The sequence below is a fragment of the Odocoileus virginianus genome, chromosome 17 (genome assembly GCF_023699985.2).
Source record: "Odocoileus virginianus isolate 20LAN1187 ecotype Illinois chromosome 17, Ovbor_1.2, whole genome shotgun sequence".
Taxonomy (NCBI): domain Eukaryota; kingdom Metazoa; phylum Chordata; class Mammalia; order Artiodactyla; family Cervidae; genus Odocoileus; species Odocoileus virginianus.
The window spans coordinates 57,483,774-57,501,327 of NC_069690.1; the positions used below are offsets into that span (position 1 = coordinate 57,483,774).

Consider the following 17,554-nt stretch of genomic DNA (forward strand, 5'->3'; position numbering starts at 1 on the left):
GCATGCCTCCTCCAGCAACAAAATACAAGAAGATGTACGGGACTAAAACCAACAGTGCACGTGGGCAGTGAGGGCAAAGTCTGGACTGCAGGGATACCAAGAGACCAACAACCTCAACAGACCCCTCTGAAGAGCCAGGCGCAAAACTTTGAGCGTCTCCTGCACACAGCACCACTTACCGGGCTGGGCAAAACACCTAAACCACCCTCTGACTTGACCCCTGGACACATGCCTACCCATCACCTCAAATAAGGGACCAGCTCATTGCCCTCCCACCTCAGGGAGCAAGTGTGCAAGGGCGCCTGTTGTGTGTTCCCACCCCCTCCTGCCGCAGGATGGACCCCGATAAAGCCTCACCTGAACTTCCTGTCCAGCCTCAATTTCTAGTGACTCAGGGGGCCAAGAACCCTGGCTTCTGACAGACTAAGCTGAGACGGAGCCAGAGAGTTTGCATCTTTTACAAGCTCTGTTTCACTGATGCTTTGAAACTATGATGCCGGAGAAGACTCTTGAGAGTCCCTTGGACTGCAAGGAGATCCAACCAGTCCATCCTAAAGGAGATCAGTCCTGAATATTCATTGCAAGGACTGAGGCTGAAGCTGAAGCTCCAATAATATTGCCACCTGATGCAAAGAGCTGACTCATTGGAAAAGACCCTGATGCTGGGAAAGATTGAGGGAGGGAGGAGAAGGGGATAACAGAGTTTGAGATGGTTGGATGGCATCACTGACTCAATGGACATGAGTCTGAGCAAGCTCTGGGAGATGGTGGAGGACAGGGAAGCCTGGCGTGCTGCAGTCTATGAGTTCACAAAGAGTCAGCTACTGAAAAAAACAACAGCAAACAGGAAGTTCTCACCTGACTTGAACTCTACTAGAGCCAGTCCACACGTTGAGAACCTCAAGCCTAACTCACAAAAGGCATCAGGGGCAGAATCTGGATTAAAACCGAGATCTGATTCTACAGTACAAACTGCCCACTGAGAAGGCATCTGTCATCCTCAAGACTTCTCTCCTGCAGAGATGGAGGAGCAGGAGGAAACTCGAGAGAGACGGATACGGAGGTGACACCCTGGGAGGTGGGTTGCCTTGTCTGCCTTGTATCACTTGACCAGCCTGATCCTTAAAGTTCCCACCGCTATCCTTAAGAATGCTACTATTAATGGTACTCAGCCATAAGAAGGAAGGCATCTGAGACAGTTCTTAGGACATGGATGAACCTTGAGTGTATTATACAGAGCAAAGTCAAAAAGAGAAAAACAAATTTCTTATATCAAAGTATACATATGGAAGCTAGAAAGACAGCAGTGATGAGCCTATTTGCAGGGCAGCAATGGAGATGCAGACACAGAGAAGACACGGGGGGACACAGTGGGGGAAGGGGAGCTTGGGCGAACTGAGAGGCGCATGGAAGCACATACGCTAACATACGTGAAATAGACAGCTGGGGAATTTGCTCTCTAGCAGAGGGAGCTCAACTAGGTGTTCTCTGCCCACCTAGATGTGTCGGAGGTGGGAGGGAGGTCCAAGAGGGAGGGGCCATGTGTATCCCTCTGGCTGACTCATGTTGATATATGGAAGGAGCCAACACAACGTTGTAGAGCAATGATCCTCCAATTAAAACTAAATATTTTTAATGTCAAAAAAAAAAAAGAATTCTGCTACTTTATTCTCACTGATCTCACAGAGTTGTTTTGAAGATAAAACGTGATCATTGTTGTAAAAGGATTGTCTAAACGTTGGCGTGCTTCCACAGATCTTTTTGTTAATTTTGTTAGGAATCAAACCAGGAAAAGAGTAAAAACAAACAAAACAAGAAAAACAAAAAGATGCAAGTGAAGGATCTGGTCTTTAGTTTAAAAGCTGAGACTACGTAAAAGGAAATGCCACGCACAAGAAAGAGGTTTATTGGAACTTTTAGGAGTTCAGAATCTTTAAGATGAGTGCGCTAACATCTTGAGGGTTGGGCAGCTGCCAACTGTGTCCAATAGTGGGTTTTTTTTTTTTTCAACTTAAAACGTGAACATCCTATTTCTTCAAGAGACTTTATTATGATGAATCCCAGAAAATGATTAATTATTGGAGGCACTAGTGGTAAAGAACCAGCCTGCCAATGCCAGAGACATAAGAGACCCAGGCCGGGAAGATCCCCTGGAGAAGGGCATGGCAACCCACCCCAGGATTCTTGCCACGGGAGCCCCATGGACAGAGGAGACAAGTGGGCTGCAGTCCATGGGGTCGCAGAGTCTGACACGACTGAAGCGACTTAGCACAGGGCAAGCTATTTTCCAGTAGCACAGCACATTTTCCTGTAGTTATTTTTGAATAGTAAAAATGTAATGCTAACAGCTTTCTTTAAAATATTTTTTTTTCATTCAGAGAATACTGAAATATTTTACTGTTAAAAACACAAGTCCATTATGCTGATCTTTGTCTCTATCGGTTGCTCTTTCTCAAAATATAAATTTGACTTCATCTGTAATAAATGGAAGAACCAATGAAATACAGGACTTGCTATGCAGTGAGTAGTTAACACAGGTGACTTCATATCACTGTTATTCTTAATTATTGCATTGGCCGATAATTTCATTTGGATATTTCTGTAACATACTGTGGGAAAATTCCAAACAAACTTTATGGCCAATGCAATAATTTTAATGCAAGAGTGAAAACTAAGGCAGCTTCTACTTTTTACATGAAAACTCCCATTGGAAATATTTGCATACCATGAACAGTAACTTCTAACTATTGAAGTTAATGTTCACTGACAAAAAGAAAGGGGTCTATTTTACACTGAATAATTAGAGACTTTAAACTGTAAACTAAGAAATCTATCAAGGCCCACTGGGCTCTACTTCTATTTACGTTTTTTCCCCCTCAAACAAATGACCTGTTTGGTATTAGTTCAATATTTGGTATTAAAGCCTGCAGATTTCCATTTGTCATTAGGAACATAAAGAACGACTGTATTTTTCCCCATCAATGAAATATTACTTTCCTTAGATTGGATATTATACTTGCTCAGTGGAGTGAAATCTGTATTGATTTATGGTGCTAAAATTCGGTTTGTGTTTATTAACTTTTGATGAAAATAACAAATCCATGTGATGGTGCGCCTGGGGTTCTGCCCGCTAAACAGGGTACAGATATCTTCTGCTCTGCTTCTGATTTGCTGTTTTTTTATCCTTTGAACGTCTTTGATAGAGAAAGTACAATTTAATGCTTGGCGTGCAAAATAGAATTCTTCAAAGAAACCGATAAACAGAGAGCTGAGAACAGGGTTCGGAGGGCAGCGTTTGATTCTGTTGTTTCAATGCCTGCACATTTCTCAGGCTTTCACTTTGAGTGGTGTGCAAAGGTTTCTTGAATGTTGGGTGAACAATCCAAATTACGTGTTAATGTTATTTAGCATTCCTAGTAATCACACAGATACGAATTTGTGGAGAATTGAGGTTCTTTAGCACGCATGGATTAGTGGTTAAAAACACATCCAATAGAGGAAGAAAGGCTGCCTGGTCCGAAGTCAGCTATTCCATTTACTACTAACAGCTGTGTGACCTTAGAGACATATCATGGCCTCTCTGGGCCCCTGCTTTCTTCTCTGTAAAAATGAGCTTTCTCACGGGAGTAGAAGGATGAATGCTTGTAAAGCCCTTAGCACAATGCACACACGTAGTCAACACCCTGTGTTTTTATTGTTAAATAAAAATCAGTGAGTAAAGTGAATTAACTCTTTTAGCTTAACCGTAGAAGTTATCACAGCATTGTAAAGGAAATATACTCCAAGAAAAATTTTCAAAGACATATATATATATACCAATATTAGTACATATAAAACAGGTAATCAACTAGGGCTTACTGTGGAGCAGGGGGGTTCTACTCAGCATTCTGTTATAACCTGCACAGGAGAAGAACCCAAAGATGAATGGATATGTGTATAAGTGAACCAAATTCTGTACCCCACAGCAAACACAGCATTGCCCTTAAATGAATAAAAAATTAAAAACAAAGAAGAAAAGAAAGCGGTGAGTAAATTGAAAATCCCATTTCCGCTGTGAAAGGACACATGCTCCTGTGCTGTTGGCCGGCGAAACGTCATGTAAGTTTCTCCACACGCTTTCGTGCCCTCTTTGGAAAACTCAGCAGAAACATCCACTTTCCCTGACTTTGGTAACAGAACACTTGGGCTGTGGACACAAACCCTTCCGAGAACGGATGAGGCCACCTGCTCTCATGATACAGAGAAAACACGAAGTCTTCGTAAAACACCAGATCCACCCTACTAGACAGCGTGGAAGGAGAGACGCAGACCAAAGGTTAAGCTGAAAGAGTATGTCAGACATAATCTAATCAGACAGTAGAGAAAACTCATTTAGGATGGTGATAAACAGGTGGTTTTTATGATATAGTTTGGGCATAGCATTTTGATGGGCTTAACTATTTCCCATTCAGTGCTTTTTTTCCCTTTATCATCCATGGTCAAGCAATTTTGCCACCAGTCGAGGCACTTCTTTTATTTATTTAGTCAGTTGTTTACTTTAGGTGGCATTGAGTCTCCGGGGCTCCGTGCGGGCTTCTTCTGGCCGTGGGAAGCGGGGCCCCTCCTGTGGGCCAGCACAGACCCCAGGGCTCGGGGGTTTCAGCAGTTGCGGAGCACAGGCTTAGCTGCCCTTTGGCACATGGGACTGTCCCGGACTAGGGGTCAAACCCGTGTCCCCTGTATTGACAGGCAGATGCTTAATCCCTGGGCCACCATGGAAGTTCAAGGAATTTCTTGATTTTAATAGCTCTGGGTTTTCCCCCCCTCAGGTTAAAAGAGGAGCAAGTGATACTTGAGCAAGACAAACCTCGCTCCTGTGGGGAAAGGGTCGGTGCCAGAAACAAGCGAGCATCATGATGAGAAGGAAGAGGTCTGGGCCAGTGTGGGGACGGGGCTGCTGACCGTTTAGCACCACCATTCACCCAGACGAAATAAGATGGAGATGAGAGGATCGCAGGGAATACCATTTGTAATATTATTTGTTTTCCAGTTTTCCTTTTTAAAAAAACAGAGGTGATCTAACATCAAACAGCCAAAGCAAGACTCCGAGAAGGCATTAAACATGAAACACGTCCAGGGCCTGTCTGTGTGCTGGCCTCACTTTGAGCGTGTGCTCTATTACACAAGTGCTTCTGCTGAAACATGCAGCGAGGGAAGGAGGCCCCTCTGTAACTGTACAGTTAGCTATTTGCAGATAAGAACTATGCTTCAATCACCTCTTTTTTTGTTTTTTCTTGTTGATTTACTTTAAACTGGAGTGAGCTTCCCCGGTGGCTCAATCAATAAAGAGTCCACCTGCAAAGCAGAAGACCTGGGTTCGATTCCTGGGTCAGAAAGATCCCCTGGAGGAGGGAATGGCAACCCGCTCCAGCATTCTTGCCTGGAGAATCCCGCGGACAAAGGAGCCTGGTGGGCACGGGGTCGCAAAAGAATAGGACACGACTCAGCAGCTCAGCCAACCATAATCGCTTTTCAACGTGCTATTCGTTTCTGCCCTAGACGTGAATCGGCCGTAAGTATACGTGTGCCCCCTCCTTCTTGGACCTCCTCCACCCATCCCACCCTCCATCACAGGGCTGGTGTGTATTCTATTCTATTTTATTTTTTTTTAATTTTTATTAGTTGGAGGCTAATTACTTTACATCATTACAGTAGTTTTTGTTATACATTGATATGAATTAGCCATGGATTTACATGCTGGTGTGTATTCTAAATGGCAGGTGTCAGAGGTGGTAGGTTTGGACTGTATCAGTTTAGCGAAACTGGGGCCACACATTCCAGAACTGAATTTCCTACATCGTTTCAGGTTATCCTGGGCCACAGGAAACATTCTGCATGAGGTCTGCAAGGCGTAAGTAAACCAGACAAGCATTCCCTTTCTCTTTACACTGAAACACAAGTATTAGACTCAGGTCCACTGTAACACTTCCCTCAATTTCCCAGCAAAGTTGATTTTTCTGCCCTCATGCTCCTTGGAGAGGCTTTGTTTTCCAGTGGCAAGGAATTGATGGACTTACCCTTGTATACCCTAGTGCCCAGCGGAATGAGTACTGCATACCCACTTAGAAGAGCAGAGAGACTGTTTGTTCAATCCATGAAACCAAAGTGTAAAAGATGTTCTGTCTACCAAGCGGCAGTGGAATCACTCTCTTTCTGATGCCTGCAATAACCAGACCCACGGTAGTTATCATGGTATTACTCTGTGCCTAATTAATACATAATTGACACTCACTTTTCCCCGCATAAAATTCCAGGCATGACTGCAGAAGCAGGGTCCACTCTTTATGCCAGCAAAGAACCGGAATGGGTGACACAGGAGTTTAGGAAAAGCTCACACAAAACATCCCACTACAGTAACAGGAGGCGTGGACCAAACAGCGTTCTGAGCCCCGCTGTGAGCAGAAATCACAGGGCATTTTGCTTCTGTTGGGTTTGGTTCTGGGGCGGCTTGTTTATGGTTTCCCTTCGTTCAGATTTGTTTCTCTGAATGTTTCTTTAGCTTTTAAACTTCTGGTGTAAATGCCGTAATCTTATCTCCAACTCAATATTGTTATCTGGTACAGTTAAATAAAAATTTTAGTCATGAGGAAGTGCAACGCCTTCCCTTCCCACAAAGCCTAAATTTAAATATGTGTAACTCCTAAGTCTTAGGTCATCTGCTGAAATTAGCCACACCACTTTCTCCCTGCGTGTTCTCCAGCCACCCACAAGCTGACTCAGTCCTGACCTGAACAAAAGGACCAGGCTTCCCAATGTGGCAACCTTGGTGTGTCGCACACAGCCTCTGAGACTCTGGCATCTTCTCAAATTTTAGTTGCATGTCCAGGGAAAGTTTTTCTTGTGCTGTCTATAAATAGAACTCAGTGGTACATGATGAGAACGTTAAAGGTCAGTTAATAACCTCATAGTTCATCAGAATAGCTGAGTGTGTCTTTCGGGTAAATGCAATTTGACCAGTCTTCTCAGTATTCCCAGGTGGTGTCAGTGTCTGACAAGCAGGAGACATAGGAGACGCAGGTTCGATCCCTGGAGGAGGGCATGCGGTGCACGCCAGTATTCTCACCTGGAAGAGGAGCCTGGTGGGCTACAGGTCATGGGGTCGCAGGGTCGACATGACTGAAATGACTGATCATGCATGCATCAGTCTTAAGGCCTTCTTCAGCAGACTCAAGGCAGTGGCTTCCACACAGGGGAAGCTTGAATCAGAGATCTGTTGGGCATTGTGTGTGTGTGTGTGTGTGTGTGTGGAGCCGGGGCAGGGGGGGGTGGGGTGGGTGCGGTGCGGTTGCAGGGGGTGGGGGGGTGGTCTGGCCATTAAGCCAGGTGCCTGGTTTCATAAGGTTGAAAGTGTTAGTCCATCAGTCGTGTCTGACTCTGCAACCCCACGGACTATAGCCCGCCAGTCTCCTCTGTCCATGGAATTCTCCAGGCAAGAAAACTCCCTGGGTAGCTGTTTCCTTCTCCAGGGGATCTCCCGAATCCAGGAATTAAACCCAGGTCTCTTGCACTGCAGACAGATTCTTTACCACTAAGCCACCAGGGAAGCTGGTTAGTTTGGATTATTTTCCTAAAGTAGAGACACAATGTCCTGAAAACTACTGTTCAGGACAGTCTCACATGAAATAAGTACATAGTTGTGAGAAGACTGCCAACTTTGTGGGTGAGGAGCTGTTTTCATTGGGGGTGAAGGTGGGCAGGGCCCTTTAACCAGTCGAGTACCAACCTATTCCATGCATTTAACCTCACAAAAATTCCCCTTTAATAGTGCTTCTCAAAATTGTTCATTTAAAAAAAAAGAGAGAGAGAGAGAAATGAGTATATGACCCTTATCCTGACCCCTAAAATCCTAGGAGATCTGAGACTATAACACAGAGGTCTTAAGGATTTTCTTTAAAATATATGCAGCATTATAAATATAATTTTTTAGCCAGGCTTATCAGTTAAATGCTTTACTTCATCTATTCTCCATGAAAAATCTGAGTTAAATTAATGCTTCAAATATACACCCTGCTTATCTTGTGGTTTCTCGTTGCTCCTGACATGCTGCTGTGAACACAGTCCTTTGAGGGCAGGACTCATATATATGAAAAATAAACTACACATTGTTGTTTAGTTGCTAAGCTGTGTTCGATTCTTTGCGAACCCATGGGTGTAGTCTGCCAGGTTCCTCTGTCCTTGGGATTTTTCCAGGCAAGAATACTGGAGTGGATTGCCATTTCCTTCTTCAGGGATCTTCTCGACCCAGGGATTGAACCGAGCATCCTGCCTAGCAGGCAGATTCTTTTCTGCTGAGCCACCAGGGAAACCCGCAAACTACACATACCGAGCTATAAAAAAGAAAGCGCTAATACCATTTGCAGCACATAAGTGGACCTAGAGATTATAATACTGAGTGAAGTAAACCAGAGAGAGAAAGACAAATAGCATATGTCATCACTTATATGTGCAATCTAATTTTTAAGATGATGCAAATGAACTTATTTATGAAACAGGAACAGACTTACAGATACTGAAAACAAACTTACAGTTATAGAAGTGGAAATGTGGAGGGGACCAAGCAACAAATCAGAAGCTTGGGATGAACATACACACACTACTATCTACACTACTATATATTAGAGAACCAACAAGGACTTACTGCATAGCTCAGGAAACTCTATTCAATATCCTGTGATAATCTATATGGGAAAAGAATCTGAAAAAGAAGGAATACATGTATATGTGTAACTAAATCACTCTGCTATCCACCTGAAACTAACACAACATTGTAAATCAACTCTACTCCAATAAAGTTTGTTTTTATAAAAAGAAAAAGTAGACAGCACAAAAATCTAGGAGAGAATATATAATAGCTGAAATACATGGTAGGGAAAATGAAGTTAATAGAAAAAGAGACAACGCCATCAGGAGGCTGGGGTGTCTTTTAAATAAAATAAATTTGTTCTTTGTCTCAGCTAAAAGAAAAAGAAAATTTTCTCTTTATCCAGATTGCCTTATTAAAAAATAGTAGCACTGAAAGTGCTGTATCAAATACTGGATGCTTCTATACACAAACAATGGTATTGTTACGCATATCCATTTTGTGGAATTCTAAATGTATATAACAAGTAAAATGTAGTTAATTTCTTTTTATAGAAACTAAAGCTGCACACTTAGAATGTCTGATAACTACATGGAAAAATACAAGCATGGTGAAGATTCCTGCATTCCTGGGAGGGATGATTTCAAGTGCCAGTTTGCCCAGGCCACAGCACCCAGTTGTTTGGTCAGACACCCTCTGGATGTCGTTGTGAATATGTTTGTTAGATGTGATTTACCTTTACAATCTGAAGACTTTGAGCAAACCAGATGACCTTCCATAGTGAGGGTGGGCTTTGTCCAATCAGGTGAAGATACTAAGAGTAAAGAGTGAGGTTTCCCAAAGAAGCAACACAAGAAATTCTGCCTCAAGGCTGCAACATATTCCACCAGAGTTTCCTGCCTGCTTGTCTAGCCTGCAAAGTTTGGACTCAGGACTGCAATATTAACTCTTAATTTCCAGATTGCCAGCCTACCTTACAGATTTCAGACTTGCCAGCCCTCACAATCATATGACCCAAGACTTGAATTAAATTTCTTCCTACATTTCCCTCTCTCTTTATATATGTGTGTGTGTGTGTGTGTGTGTGTGTGTGTGTATCATATTGTTCTATTTTTTCGAATAACCCTTATACAGTTACCAAACTATAGTGGAAAGAAAGCAATAATTCTAAAAGAATTGTCAGATTAAGCTCTGGAAAAAAAGTCTTATAAAAGAGTTCATAGAAAAAACAGTATTTCAGCACATACAAATTATGAATTCCAAAAGCATATGCAGGACAAGAGCAACAGGCCACTCATTTGTCTATCACTATGTTGCTTCCATGGAAAAAAGTTCAATTCGTTAGTGTGCTAACTGTATCTTATGTTATCATGGTACTAGGTCATTGAATTACCCTTAATTATTTACAGATCTGTCTTTTTCTGCCAGACTGAGGACAAGGACTGGGTCTTTGTCATCTTGGTACCAGACCCAATAAATGATTATTGATTGCATGGGAACATGGTTCTAATTTAAGATAGAATAGAATGAAAAATGAAAATTCATCGTGATGAAATATGGTTTTGGTCATGTTTGCTGGAACATAGTTTTTCCTTTAAAAAAAGAAAGAATAACTGAATATTTCATTTTGAGTTAAAAGAATAAATCTCATGGACTATAATCTGAAGCCTTGCAACCATTTGTAGTCTTTAAAACTATATCCATAGAGTTTAAATAAAATAAAAACTTGAGGTGATATTTCTTGACCTTGTTAAGAAAAAAATCACCTTCTTTATGTTGGGGAAACCTATTGTGGGGGCTGCTTCTTACTCAGATGATTGACTTTTTTCAGTTTTCCTTTGCATCTTTGGACAGTTTCAGGTCAATTTTTTGAAAGACAGCGAATTTGGAGCCAGAGAAAGCTTTAACAGTCAAAGCCTCTTTAAATTACTGTATACATTGTACATCTGAATCCTTGATCTTAGAGTAGAAAGCTCCTGGAAGGACAGGAGGAAAAGAATTGATCCCATCTCCTTTACTGAAGAGCAGCTATAAGAAAAGTCAAGGCATCCACTCATTCACCCTGTATGTGTAAACAACTCCAAACTCCAGGGTGCACATGCCTAAAAATGATGAGAGAGACTTCTCCTCTGACGCTGGCTTCCTAGGAAAGCAGGATGCAGATGACCCTGCAGAGGGGTCCTCCAGTGCGATCATTACATGGTCCAGACAAGCCTTTCTTTCCACCAAAGCTGAGCTCTTTGGCCTAGAAACTTGAACTGAAATCAAACTTCTTGTTGTTCAGTCACTAAGTCGAGTCCGACTCTGCCACTCCATGGACTGCAGCACACCAGACTTCCCTGTCCTCCACCATCTCCCGGAGTTTGCTCAAACTCATGTCCATTGAGTCAGTGATGCCATCCAACCATCTCATCCTCTGTCATCCCCTTCTCCTCCTGCCTTCAATCTTTCCCAGCATCAGGGTCTTTTCCGATGAGTTGGCTCTTCGCATCAGGTGGCCAAAGTATTAGAGCTTCAGAAGCTTCAGCATCACTCCTTCCAGTGAATATTCAGGGTTGGTTTACTCCCCAAGATATCTACAATTGCCCTGTGGTTTCCTGTCTATTGGCAACAGCTGGCATGAGTGTCTGTGCTGATGAGACCGGGGCGTTCCCTTCGAGTCTCAGCTGGTGAGCGCAGTGTCATTTTCCATCGGTCAAGTTGGAGGGAGCAGGGCTTCAGTCACCCTCTCTCCCACCCCTGTATTTTGTCCATCACCATCATCTGCCTGCCATGCACAGTATTCTACCTCCCTGTCTAACTATTGAAATCTATGCCTACCCTGGTCTTTTTTAACATCTCAAAAAAGAAAATCTCAGACACACCTCGCTTGCAGAATCCTCTCCATCTTGCAAAACAATTGTGGCACATTCATGATTTCCCCCAGGACCCCTCTCTCCTTTCTAACCTTACTTCAGCCACACTGGTCTCCCTGTTGCTTCTCAAATAGGCCCAGCACGTCAGAGCTTGCACTGGCTGCTCCATCCACCCGACCTGCTCTGCTTCAGGGTACCCGCCCACTCGATTCCTCACCACCCTGAGTTCTTTGACAAAACATCACCTCCTCGGTGAAGCTCTCCCAGGATGTCCTACTTAAACACGTAAACCTGTGGCAAGCAGCTTTGGCGCTGGCCCCCTGTGACCCCCCTGCTTCCTTCAGGCTTTTGTGAAATCCCTCCCCTTGAGGGCTAGCTGGAAGAAGTGACTCATTTAATAGAACGTGGCCAAGCTGAGGGGCTGTCACGTCCAAGATGAGGCTGGAGAAAGACGCTGTCTTCTGTCTTGCTTACTCCTCGCTTGAGTTAATGGAAAGCAGCTGCCATGCTGGGCGCTGTGTTATGGAGAGACCCAAGTGGCAAGGGCCAGGGGGAGGACTCGGGCCAACAAGCCACAGAGACTGAGCCCCCTTCCAACTGCCCCAGAGCAGCCAAGTTCTGCCAGGGACCATGTGACTGAGCTGGGAGGAGGACTCTGCTCGGGCAAGGCTGCTGATGCCTGCGGCCCCACTGGACTCCAACCGCAGCGCGGGAGACCCTGGTCCCAGGGGCCCAGATAAACTGGCTTCCTCACCAACACCAACTCCGAGATAACAAACGCTTGTTGTTCTAAAATAACTAACACAGTATTCACTCTCCCCCTCCCCACACCTGATTTCTTTCTCTATTTTGTTTTCTTCTATAAGACATCACCATTAATGTTCAACGTATTTCACTTATTGACAGTCTTCCCAGACATCTACTAAAATATGAGACTTCTGAAGGCAGAAACGTTTGTCTTTTCTTTTCATCAGCATATGTTTGAGGTCTAATCACTGCCTGGTGCAGAGTAGTCAACAAACATTTGTTAAATACATGAAGTATTATACCACTCAATGCAATTTGGTTTTCCTAAGTTCCTAAGGAAAATGGCTTCATTGCAACAATCTCCCACTGAACCCTCATTCTTTCAGACGTTTTTATATTTAGTAAATATTTGTTGAGAGGATCAGTCAATGAATAAATTACAGAAAATTGGATTTTTTTGTTAAGCTCAGTAACAATCCAGTCAGGGAAATGATCAGATGACCCATTATTTCCATGCTACTATCTTACAGAGGTCAAGAATTTGAGACTGTGGTGGCAAGAAAAAAAATTAGAATTCTAGAGTTTTCATTTTTCACAAAATGTGTGTCATTGTCTACTTTAGAACATTAATTTATTTATTTCACATTATCCAAAACAATGATACTAGCAAGAAAGACAAACAGCAAGATGCCCTCTATTCTGGAAGAAATGCATTTATCAATGTGACATAAATGCCTAGAAAAGAACAGTGTCAGTCATCACCTTATACAAAGAATCGGGCAGATTCTTGAGGGTTAAGGTTTCTGCTACGTAGAGGGATGGAGGCGTGATGACAGGTACCCCACGAGTCTGTTGTAACCGATATCTGTGAAGAAAACATCACTCACTCATCAGTTTCAGAGAGGGTACCAGACGCCCATGCGTGTTCTCAGCCACTCTACAGACCGTAGCCACATGTATGCTATCTTTAGAGACAGTTCCTCTTTGCTGGTTGTATCAAGCCTAATAACTGCAGGTAACATCATACTAGGAAAAGGTAGGAGGTCATCTGGTAATGAGAAACACGTTTATTTTGGAATTCAAACAGGAGTGAGTTTGAATCTTAGACCTGAAGAAGTTAAATGACTCTCCGCAGATTACACAGGTACAGTGGAAAACCTAGATCTTCATCCATAAAATGAAGACAGTAGCTCCTTCCAAACTCGAAGTGAAGATCCAATGAATATAGGATTTAATCACCAAGAACATAGTAAGCATGTGAATGCTCATTTCCCCACACTGCCATAGAAATATTTATAGTTCATGTGATGCCCGAAATAATGACATTTTCCATCCACTGTTCCTAAAGTTAGATTTGAGGCCACTTTTCCTAGAACCAGAAAGTAACATAAGGTGCTCTAGGATAAATTCATGGGGGATAAAAGCTAAACCGTCTGCTCAGGGATGGGTTTTACAAATTCAGAAAAGAAACAATTCAACTAAATCTTCAGGTTGTCCTGGTTATAAATATTTACTCTAAATACTCATTCTTTATATATCGATTGTTTTCTCCCAAACTATGCTTTCCACTAATTTCTAACTTTCAACTAATTTATATCCAAATCTTCATGTGGACTCACCACTCACATGTATAATGGAAAAAACATACTTTTTCAATGTCCTTGAAAACTCTTGTTCTTTTGCAAATAAAAATATACTTATTTGGGAAAATGCATTAAAATAGCAACTTGAATGCCCCTCCCACTTCAGTCTTTTTGTCCAGTTTCAGATGTTGTCACGGCTTGTTTTACGTGGGGCTAATGTCTTAGATTTATCACAGGTGCTCACGTGTTCTAAAAAGCACTGAAGGAATTGCATCTCTTGGTTACTCTGGTTTTCCCACTGTCTCTGTCTCTCTTTCTGTCTCTCCCTTCTTTTTTTGAATTGAATTGAACTCTGGACCCTGTCCACTTTTATACTTATTTTTGGCTTAATTTCAGGAACTCTATAATGGTATTCAACAAAAGAGCTGTGGCACAGGGACTTCAAGTCACTTTGTTGGTTAAGATCTGACAGCGGTTGGTCTACACTTTCCAAAGTAAAGTGGCCAAAGGGCATCCATATGCGTTTTCCTCTTTAAGGCCTGTCTCTTGTAGCTTAAGGGGTAGATGTTCAGAAGAAACACTCCAGTCCCACTTCCCTAAAGGACTCTCAGTTCCTACAACCACATAAGAGTACGATGCAAATGACCAAAATCCACCGAGTTTATAGGAAAGTTCTTGCTTTCCACTTTCACACTTACATCCAGCAACAAGGGAAACAATTTGATTTTACATGTTAAAAAATCCATGGTGTCCAGAGAGCAATAATTGATAAGTCCACAGTTTTCTGAATAAATACTCAAAGACAAAAGGTCTCAGATTTTAATGGGCAAGAGAAAAAGCTTTAGAAAAATTAAGGTGAACACACAGGAGAAATAGAACTTAGAGTAGAAACTCTCTATTTTGAGTCTATGTTAAAATCAATCTAGAGAAATGGATGCTTTTATATCCTCTCATATATAATCCTCAGAAAATAATCAATCTACTTTCTTGCAGGATTATCAGGGGATGCTTAAATGTACATTTCACTGAAGCCATCTATTCATAAATCTGTACATATATATGGATGCCATGATTTGCTTGATAGAAGTTATGGAATACTCCATCTGCTATTAAATATAGGATCTGAAGAAGTCACTTTTAGATATCTACATATATAGTGGCACATTAGGTGTCTTTCATTAACTCTCTAGAGACCAATTTGAGACTATATTTTACAAAGTTTCACAAGAACTCAAGGAATATGATACACAGACTCCTACTTAAAGCCTTCACATAGGGAATTAAATTGTCTTAATTGCATTTCATTCCACACTGATATTGGCATTGCTGGATACAGAGCTTGCTGCTTTCTGCTCAGAGGGAGCGTGAGCAAACGCAGGCTGAATGACTGAATAAGGACAAAAACAGAGCCAGGCTTACCTGCATCCTTCTCCCCATGGAGGCTCTAGGAGCTAGGAACTCACAGCTGGGCAAGAGTGCAAATGCTCTTTAGTTAATAATACAGGAAAGAAAAGCTCCAGACCCCAGAAGCCTGGGTTAACCATTGACACTGGCTTGTTCCTGCAGCCCCACCTTGGGAACACGCACAGGTAGCCCGTGGCATCCTAGGAAGCCGGCGCCAGCCGGTCAGCTGAGACCCGGCGGGGCCCCGCCCCTGCACCCCTGGAGGAGGTTCGGGGAGAAGGTCACCCAGGCGTCCCCTGACTCACTGCTCACTCGCTCTGGAACACAAAGGAGGAAGATTTCCTGGGCCAGAAATATGCTCAACAATGCCTGTAAGTGACTCAAACATTTAGAAACAGGGCTATTGGAGGCTCCGTATTCAGACTTTGAGTAATGCAAAGAAGCTCCTCTTGTCAGAGTTCTTTGCATACCTCTGAGCAGGTCAGAGTTGAGACAGGATGCCGAGGAAAACAGGGACAAGACAAGCTGCACTAGCTAAGCGCCCACCCATCCCTTCACTCAACATGCCTTCGGTGAGTATCGACCCGGCACAACACAGCTCCATGTGTGGCTTCCCAGCTGGCTCTGTGGGAAAGAATCTGCCTGCAAAGCAGGAGATGCAGGTTCCAACTCTGGGTCGAGAAGATCTCCTGGAGAAGGTAATGGCAACCCGCTCCAGTATTCTTGCCTGGGAAACCCCACGCACAGAGGAGCCTGGTGGGCTACAGTCCACGGGGTCGCAAAGAGACGGACACGGCTGAGCGACTGAGCCCGCGTGCACACATGCTCCCGAAGCACAGGCATCCACAGCTGAGTCAGCCTCGAGAAACAAGAAAGAGACCAAGGCTGAAGGTTTCTCCTGCCACAACCTCCAGAATCAGAGTTTAAAGGGCTTCCCTGGTGGTCCAGTGGTTAAGACTTCACCTTCCAACGCCAGGGGTACAGCTTCCATCCCTGGTTGAAGAGCTAAGTAAGACCTCACATGCCTCATGGCCAAAACACCAAAACAGAAAGCAGAAGCAGTATTGTAACAATTCAATAAAGACTTTAAAAACCATCCACAACAACAACAACAACATCTTTAAAAAAAAAAAAGAATCAGAGTTTAAGACAGAAATGATAAATAAAATACAGGCTGTTGTTCAAGTCTAGAACGTACAATTCGATGGTTCCTCTGCCCCAGCCATCAGTCCTTGGGGGTGAGATGAAATTTTGAGGCAGTCATGGGGTCAAGCTGACTGATCGAGTCAGAAAATTGAATAATACGCGATGAGGTGGTAGAGTCAAGAGAAAGGTCCAGGAAAGGTGAAAGTCAGCCACAAGAAGGGAAAGAAATAACCATCCCAGCTCTTCAGAACCTGGGGGCGGGGTGGGGGCGGGCGGGGCGGTATGCAGAGGGCTGCAGGGGAGGTTTGTGCTGGCCAGAAACCAGCATTTTTCTTTCCTGGAAGAGCGCGGGTAGGCAGGGGATCTGGGAGCCCTGTCCAGTTCGGTTCACCCTCCAGATTTCAGGGGCCGTGCCTAAGCTCTGACCAGAGTTGCTGCTGGGGTGTTGCTGGGTGTGTGTTGGTTTGTGTTTTTTTTTTTAATTTTTAAATTTTTTTTTCATAAAAAACTAATTGGAGTATAGTTGCTTTCCAGTGTTGCGCTGGTTTCTGCTGAGTCAGCAATGTGCACACAGTACCTTCTCCCTCCTAAGCCTCCCTCTCCCCCTCCCCGCCCCACCCCTGGGGGCATCACGGAGCAGCGGGCTGAGCGCCCTGGGCTACACGGCAGCTTCCCACTGCCCCCTGCTTCACGCGCGCGGATGAAGTGTGCCAGAGCCAGGCTGTCAATTCCTCCCGGCCTTTGCTTCCCTTGCTGCGCCCACAGGTCTGCTCTCTACGTCTGCGTCTCCTCCTGCCCTGCAAACGGCTTCATCAGTGCCAGCTTGCTAGATTCCATACCTAGGCATTAGCAGACAATGCTTCTTTCTCTTTCTGACTTACTGCTCTCTGTAGGACAGATTCTAGGTGTTTGCATGTTTGACAGCATGAACACTTTGAGGAGGCAAGATTGGATTTCAGCGTGGGGACTCACTTGCTGGCTTTGTGACGTTGGGAGCCGCTTGCCCGCTCTGGATCCCAGTCTCTTCATCTGTAAAGTGGAAATAATAATAATAATAACAACGACAACCACAGCTCCTACTCTGGCCGGTGCTTGGTGTTCCAAGCCTGCTATCTCCCCATCAGATTAGGACGTTCTGAGAGGAGCGCATGATCGGCGACCTGCCACACAGTAACCCGGTAGAAGAGTTTAAACCCTTC

General features: G+C 43.7%; 1 protein-coding gene across 1 annotated transcript in view; it reads right to left on the reverse strand.

Annotated features, from left to right (window-relative positions):
- KCNJ16 (potassium inwardly rectifying channel subfamily J member 16) overlaps window positions 1-15,273 on the reverse strand; it is a 62,847-nt gene extending 47,574 nt beyond the window's left edge. Inside the window, exon 1 of the mRNA XM_070480068.1 lies at window positions 15,225-15,273. The gene's annotated coding sequence lies outside the window, so the exon portion shown is untranslated. The remainder of the gene's footprint in view (window positions 1-15,224) is intronic.
- Window positions 15,274-17,554: the final 2,281 nt, after the last annotated feature.